Source organism: Equus przewalskii, chromosome 1 (assembly GCF_037783145.1).
Source record: "Equus przewalskii isolate Varuska chromosome 1, EquPr2, whole genome shotgun sequence".
NCBI classification, from domain to species: Eukaryota; Metazoa; Chordata; class Mammalia; order Perissodactyla; family Equidae; genus Equus; species Equus przewalskii.
In genome coordinates, this window is record NC_091831.1 from 67,377,949 (window position 1) to 67,385,870 (window position 7,922).

General features: G+C 43.9%; 1 pseudogene; it reads right to left on the minus strand.

The window, feature by feature from the left end:
- Positions 1-3,777: 3,777 nt before the first annotated feature.
- LOC139083568 (small ribosomal subunit protein uS15-like) lies at positions 3,778-4,326 on the minus strand (annotated as a pseudogene).
- Positions 4,327-7,922: the final 3,596 nt, after the last annotated feature.

Here is a 7,922-nt window from a genome sequence, read left to right on the forward strand (position 1 = left end):
TATAAATCACAATACACCCAAACTATCAGAATTCCCTGCTGAAGGCAGGGAAGGGTGACCAAACATCACTTGGGGGTGGTGGGGGATGGAAGCAAAAGCGTCCTTTGAATCTGGCACTGTATAGCATTGACAGCCATAATGTCTTCAACAAATCTATATTCCCTTGTTTCCAGCCTTTTAATGGGTGAAATGGGTGTGTTCCATGGGAATCTCCTGATCAATCCCTGTTCTAAAAGTGTATTGATTAAAGGAAAGAGTCCTCTTATGGCTTCTGGCTTCAAGGGGTATTGTTTCACCAGGGCCAATGATAGGGGAACCTCTTCTCTCTCAGGCGCTGGTGTCTGTTGGGATCAGACCATGAGCTCAATTCCCCAACTTTTAGGGGCTTGGATCTCTATCTTGTTCCCAGCTTATTCAGACCCTAACTTTGATGGCCCTCTCCCTCCCTACAGGGGGAACAGGGAGATTCTGGTACATCCAGAAAAGATGCCTCTGTGTTTAGATCCTATTTCACAGGTCAAGGGCTCCAGAAATCTTTTGGTCTCTCCTTTTCCTGATACCTCTTTTATGTCATCAGGAACTATAGCCAACTTTTGAGTTCCATGGATATCTGGGACACTTAAGATGGAGCATAGTGTCAGGGCAGGGAAAATCCCCTTTCTTCCCTTCTTAGGTTCCTATGGCTGGACTAATAGTTAAACTGACACAAGACCAGGTTAACAGGAGAAAAATCCACTTTAATACATACCTTTTGGAGGCCATAAAGAAACATTCTCAGAGAGTGAACAAAACAGGCAGTATATATATCTTTACACAAGAAAACATGAATTTGTGAAAAATTGACCGGCAAAAGAAACTTAGGTGTGGGGCATGTAAATAGTGGGGAATTTTGGATGGATAAGTAATTAGCAAGGTTTGTTTATGCAGTCTTCTCGGCCCTCAATCCCGCTAGTCTGGTGATAAGGATGCAGGGAGAACACCTTTCACATGGGAGATTCATTTCCTGCTTTCAGGGGAACAGAGATAGTAGGCTCAGAAAGCCCCTTTTGCTCCACAAGTAACTTTGAATCAAAATAATCAACAAGCCATTGTGGGATATTTTGGGGTGGCCTGTCCTGGACCCCAACAATAGGTATTAACTGTACTTCCCTAGGCCTCAGGGTATATAGCTTCGAGGCAGTCCCACAGCCTCTGGGAAAAAAAGGCAGAGGGGTTGTCCTCAGCCTATTAGGACCTCTCCTAATTTAGACCAGTTAATAGACGGCTGGCTTACTATGTGTGGCTTTACAAAGCAGATTCCCAAAATATTCTAGCTTTTCTTGATTATCAGGGTTATTGTTATTCCACTCAGGGTCAGTCCCCAGCACAGCCTTCCCGTTAGGCCCATGAAAACTTGTTAACAGGGACTTATTTATGCTCCAGCCACCCCACAGGAAAGTGACTGGGCACCCAGCCTCTCCTGCCACTGCTGCCGCTGCCACTGCTCATGACCCTGGCCAAGCCAGGCTGGGTTGAGCAAAAAGGAGCCCATCTGCCATCAGGACACCCCTCCCACCACGACCATCACTACTGCTGTTGGGGCCACTGCTGCTGTGATGAAGGAGCAGGGAGCATGGGAGTGCCCACTCCATCCTCCTCACTGCCTTCCAATGTGTGCTGCCTACCCCTGTGACCACCACCACTACCAATATCTTTGAGGACATGTCATTTTTAGTGAACCCAACAAATACACTTACACACACACAAGACAAACGCACCCACACAAAGACAAATCCTACTCCTGCAGGTCAAAAACAAAAGGTGAAGTCTAACAATGCCCTGGATCTCTTCCAAATAGGAGCCTCTTGCACGCATTAGAAATGCAAATAGAGATACAGAGACTGATGACTGGAGACAAATGGCAAACAGACTCCCACAGGACAAAACAGAAGGTGAGGTCCAACACTCCCCTGGATCTCTCCCAAATGGGGGGCCACTTCTCACACAGACTGCAAATGGAAAAATGGGGAATTCACTTCACTCTCATGGTCACTCACCTGACAGGCAAAACAATTCATCCAGACAAAAACCAATGGTGAAGTGAACAAGAGATCCCCTGGATCTCTCCAAATGAAGGCCCTCCTTTCCAATGAATCACTCACACAAAATGCAAATAGAGAGACGGGAAATTCACCACTGCACGTGTCATGGCAACTCAACTGACCAGAGACTCGTATACAAGATAAAAGCACACTCACACACAAAGACTGAAGTCCAACATGTTTCTCCACTCCAAGGAGACATCGTGCCTAGGGTGGCAGATATTAGGGAAGGGAGGAACAGCAAGGGAAGCCCCCAGGCAAAGACTTCCCCCCAGCCTCAGGAGACAGCAGGGACACCACTGAAACCCTCACAAGGGCCATCCCAGCCATGGGCCAGACTCCTGAGCTGGCTGCCCCAAAATTGATACCGAACCTCTTAATCTCAAGTTTCTGTGCCCGATGCACAGGAAGACCAACACTGAGACATTGGTGGTTAGAAATGGAGAAATATTACTCAAATTGTCAAAAGAATCAGGGGGAGCCTGGTTTCCCTCAAATCCACCTCCATAAGAACAGAAACAGGGAGATTTTATGGAACTGAGGGACTTGGCAGGAGACTTCAGGGAAACAATTGGGTCACCCCCAACAGACCCCTTGGGGAATCTGACTTCCGGCTTCCAGGGCTGCTTCAGAGCTGGCCATTTGATGATCACAACCTCCCCAAAGATATCCTTCTTTTCTTCAAAGCAAGCTCACAATTCCTGAGCCCCTGAAACTGACCTCAAGTTAAACAGCAAAAAGAGTAAATTGGTTTAATGTCTACAGTACCCCTCAGGTACCTGGATTCTTTTCTCCTCCTTTTCCTCACCACCCCCCCTTCTCCAGGGAGCTCCTTATTAAAAATTCCCATTGTCTGGGAAACCTTCTGGACAGCCCAGGCTGAGAAAATTCCCAGGCTGTAGAGAGTGTGTGTCTGGTGCTCAGAGAAGTTGCACTTGAAGTCTAGGTTTTGACTCATTCACGTAGAGGTATGAACCGAGGCTGTAAGAATCAGTGGGCACAATAAAGGCGAGAAAGTAGAGATGGAAGAGAGGACATTGGTAACGAGAACCTGAGGTTGACTAGGGTAGTGTAGTTCAAAATGCCTCTCCCAATATTTCTTTTTTTTTTTTTTAATTGTTTAATTTTTTTTAAAGATTGGCACCTGAGCTGACATGTGTTGCCAATCTCTCTTTTTCTTCTTCTCCTCAAAGCCCTCAAGTACATAGTTGTATATTCTAGTTGTAGGTCCTTCTTAGAGTTGTGTTATGTGGGATGCCACCTCAGCATGGCTTCATGAGTGGTGCTAGATCCATGCCCAGGGTCCAATCTGACAAATCCCTGGGATGCTGAAGCTGAGCATGTGAACTTAACCACTTGGACATGGGGCCGGCCCCTCCAATATCTCATTTTTTAAATCAAGAGTCTTAAGTTTTCCAGGGCAGCCCTCAGGGACCATGGTCGTTGGCAAATTTATCTCAGATACAGTGGAAACCAAACCCTCACTATTTCATTGTGTCTCTCTGTTCTGGGTTCCAGCTGGGGATTCCAGAAGCTCATTTTTCTCACAATCCCAGAAATAAAAGTGCTCCCCTCTGACTCTCACTAACAACCCCACTTACATGGACCTACCTTTCTCTTGTGTCCTGATGACAGTGGTGGAAACTGGAGCACTGATGCTTCCTGGCATGGGCTGGACAGGAAAAAGAAACACCATCTATGGAGCTGGTGGAAGGAAGAGACAGCAGGAGCAGTCAGGCAAAGCCAGCCCAGGGCTGTGATTCTCTATTTTTCCCCAGTTAAACAATGGTTTATTACTTGGTACATAGATAAATTTATGCAACCAGGGAGAGGCTGTGGATGACTCACATTTCCAGTTGAGGGAGAACTCATAGTCTTATATCTAGCCAGCTGGTAGATGTAGCTATCAATCAGAATCAGATGGAATTTAGCATCCTTATCCTTTCTGTTCTTCTCTAGATGCTTTCAAACTGCAACAGCTTTCTTAAGTAAGAATTAAGACTTTGAGTCCTTTGTACTTAAGAATTCTCAAGATTTTATTGCCTCTCACAAAACATACTTGTGCAGTGCCATGTGAGTTTCTCAGGACCACATCAATTTGTGAGGGAGTCAGGCCTTTTATTGGCCAGTTTGTAGATCTGCTCTTTGTGTCATCAGACATCATCTTCAGCCAGGTGGGGATGCTGTGGCAGAGGGGCAGAGCCTACTGGGACAAGTCCTTCCCAGGAACATACATGTGACCCATGATGGCGGTGACAGCAGCAAAAAAAAAAATGCCCGGGGCTGCAGTTCTTAAGAAAAAGCTGGCTCCCCAGGGGATTGGGCAGAGCACTTCTGTTTTTTCCACAAGGGTTACAAAAACTAGTCTATATTTAAGGATTGTTTCTTTTCTTACTCAATTTACATTTCGGACTCTATGTCTCCAATCACATAGACTAGCAGATGAAAAGGCATCACATCAAGTCCTTTTGGGTTGCTTGTCTCCTAGTCTCTTATTTAATACAAGATCTATTCTGGGTCTCAAGCAGAGCATGGGAGATATGAGAAGGACGTGTGGCCCTAAGGTCTACACTGCCACCTGTGAAGAGATGCTCACAGCCACTGCTGCTTGGCCAATGTTTGGAGCACAGGAAATTTTTCATGAGGCTGCCACTTCCTCCTTCATCAAGCATCACGTGTGTGGCCTGTAAGTTGGGATGACCACTAGGTACTGCAGTGGACTGAATGTTTATGCCCCTCCCTCAAATTCATATGTTGAAATCCTAACTTCCAAATGATGGTATTTGGAGGTAGATCTGCTTTTGGGAGGTGCTTAAGTCATGAGAAGTAGGAATGCCTGTGAATGATAGTGCCCTTAAAAATGAGGTCTTAGATGGCTCCCTTACCCCTTCAACCATGTGAGGACACAGTGAGAAGATAGCTCCAAACCAGGAAATGGGACTTCACTAAATACTGAATCTTCTGGTGCCTGACCTTACACTTTCTAGCCTCTAGAACTGTGAGAAATGTTTCTTTGTTTGTAAGCCACCCAGTCTGTGATATTGTGTTATAGTAGCCCAAATGTACTCAGACAGGTACTCTTTAGTTTGACCTGCACATTTGAGCCAATTAAAAATTGAGTTTTTAACTTAAACTTTGATGTAAAAAATTGAAAAGGGGGCTGGCCCTGTGGCTGAGAGGTTAAGTTCACATGCTCTCCTTCAGTGCCCTAGGGCTTTGCTGGTTCAGATCCTGACCAAGGGCATGGCACCAGTCATGAGGTCATGCTGAGGCTATATCCCACATAGCACAACCAAGAAGGACCTACAACTAGAATATAACTGTATCTGGGGAGCTCTGGGGAGAAGGAAGCAAAGTCAGAAGTCTGGCAATGCTGGGCCCCTACTCCTGTTGCACAATAGTAGGCAGACCCTGAGTAGCAGCTGTTCCAGGATGGCATGGCCCACCACTCCTTCATCATCCTTTACAACCATTTTGCTTCCCTCCTTTATGTCACCTATGTAGCCCATGTAGGCCTCTGAGTTGTAACTCCTCACCTAGATTCAATGATTTTCTGGAATCTTACCTATTCCTAGCCCTCTTCCCTGCCCCACCAACCAGCTACTGAGAACAGTATGTAGGTTATTTCTGTTCTAGGAAATCAAAAGCTCTCGTTCTCCCTCTGGATGGCCTCTCAGGCTTTCTCTCCCTCATCACTTCAGTCAGGTGGCATCTTTCCCTAGTCCAAAGGAGACTCTGCCTTCCTCTTGCTGCTGAATAAAACAAGTTGTCTATGCACATAATAAACCTCTCCCCCTGAGGGCTTATGATTTTGGAACACAAAAGCCAGAAAGCTTGGAAACGCTTTTTAAAAAAATTCTGTTACATTCCTTGAGGAAATGAAGGACATAAATTTCTCAAATAAAGGGAGGGGAATAGAAGGGGAAAACTCCACTGTAACTTAATATATAATAGTATTATACAGCCATGATTACTTATTTAACAAAATAATACATGCTCATTGTGGAAGTCGAAACTTTACAGAGGTGATGCATTGGGAAAGGAAGGAGCCCAGATATCCTTCCACCCAGAGATGACTAGTATTCACTTATTCTTTCAGAGTTGCTGTTTGTAATCTTTTTTAGGAAACAGGTTCATACTCCTATATTTCTCTGTAGCTAGACTTTTTCCACTTAACAATATATTGTGACACACCTTTCCATGTCAGTCCATACTGATTTATCTCATCGTTTTTATTGGCAGCAAGATTCTTTGTGTATGATTGAACTATCGATTTCTCCAATCCCCAGTGGTGGACCTTTTTGTTGTTTTAAATTTTTATTATAACTGAAGCGGTGAAGATTCTTGACATACATCTTTACAAACCTTTTAGAAGTATGTCCTGGAAGAGGATCTGCTGGGTCAAGGAACGTGTACATTTAAAATTGTGGTAGACATGGCCAATAAACCCTCCAGATTTTACAGCATCAGTAACACTGAATTCGAATTTCTATTTTCTCCACCCACTTGCCAACATTTAGCTTTATCAAGTAAAACTGATTTCAATCATACTTTGCAATTAAAAATATGATTAAAATGTACTTTTCTGCCTTAGAATCTGGAAAGTAAATCAGTGACATTGTAAATTTTCTTTAATAAGATTTTTGATGTGTTTCATCTCGTGAAAAATTAGCAGAAAGAAGAAACAGGGATGAGGAAGTTACAGAGATTGAATCTAGCCTGGTTTCTAGATGAGGCCAGGACCAAACCTAGTGATGGAAACTAAGGGGTTGGGAAATTTGAGAAAACCAGAGGAAAAAGAAGGGCAGGGGAGACATATGTTTAGGGGGACACCAGTCAATGGGGGAGAAGCAAGGTCAATTTTGCACTGATAGCATCTTTACACTTAAGTGTCAAATATGTGTCTAAAACGTAGTTTCAGAGAATCTTTATAGATTAGCAGGAAAATTTTCACATAGCAAGAGAGAAGGTATAAAAACACTACATTGGTCATAGGTGTCAGCAGCTGGCAGATGGGGACCCTCTCAGAAATGAAACAAAAGAGAAAAAAGGAATTTTAGTAAATTCAACTCATTTCTCAGATCTAAGTTTAAAACCAGGGATGTGTTCTGAAACACTGCAGATCAGACCAGGCCCCTGGAACCTATTATGTCTCTCTGTTCTTTATACAATTCATCACAATTTGTGATCATTTTATTAATATTCACTTCTGTATCCAACCATATATTCTAACATTATGTTCCCATTGCCTGATAGAGTGCGCCACATATAGTAAGTGTCAATAAATATTTGATGAATGAAATAAAGAAGAAAGAGAATGAGAGAGGGGAGATGGAGAAAAGAAAAGGGGAAGGGAGAGGAGAGAGGAAGGGAGAGCAGAGGGGAGGAGAGGAGAGGAAAAGGAGAAGAGAAGAGAAAGAAAAAAGAGATGTGGAGAGTAGTACAAACCAGTGGTGTACTCAGGCTGGTGCACACAGTATGGAATGGAATCTCACTGGCTATCTGTGCCTTGGGGAGATGGAGGAGGCTGGAGTACATTAAAGATCTGGGCATTAGGGATTGGTGGATGTCCTAGCTTCTTTTTTTGTTTACTTTGTTCAGGTCATATTGGCTCATAACATGGTGTAAGTTTCTGGTGTACACTACTAAATATCAGTTTCTGTATAAACAGCATCGTGTTCACCACCAATAGTGTAGTTTTCATCCATCATGATACATATGTACCCCTTTACCCCTTTTGCCCACCCCACCCCTATCCCTCTGGTAACCATTAATCTGCTCCCCTTATCTAAGTGTTTATCTTTCACATGTGAGTTTTTGTCTTTCTCTGACTGATGTATT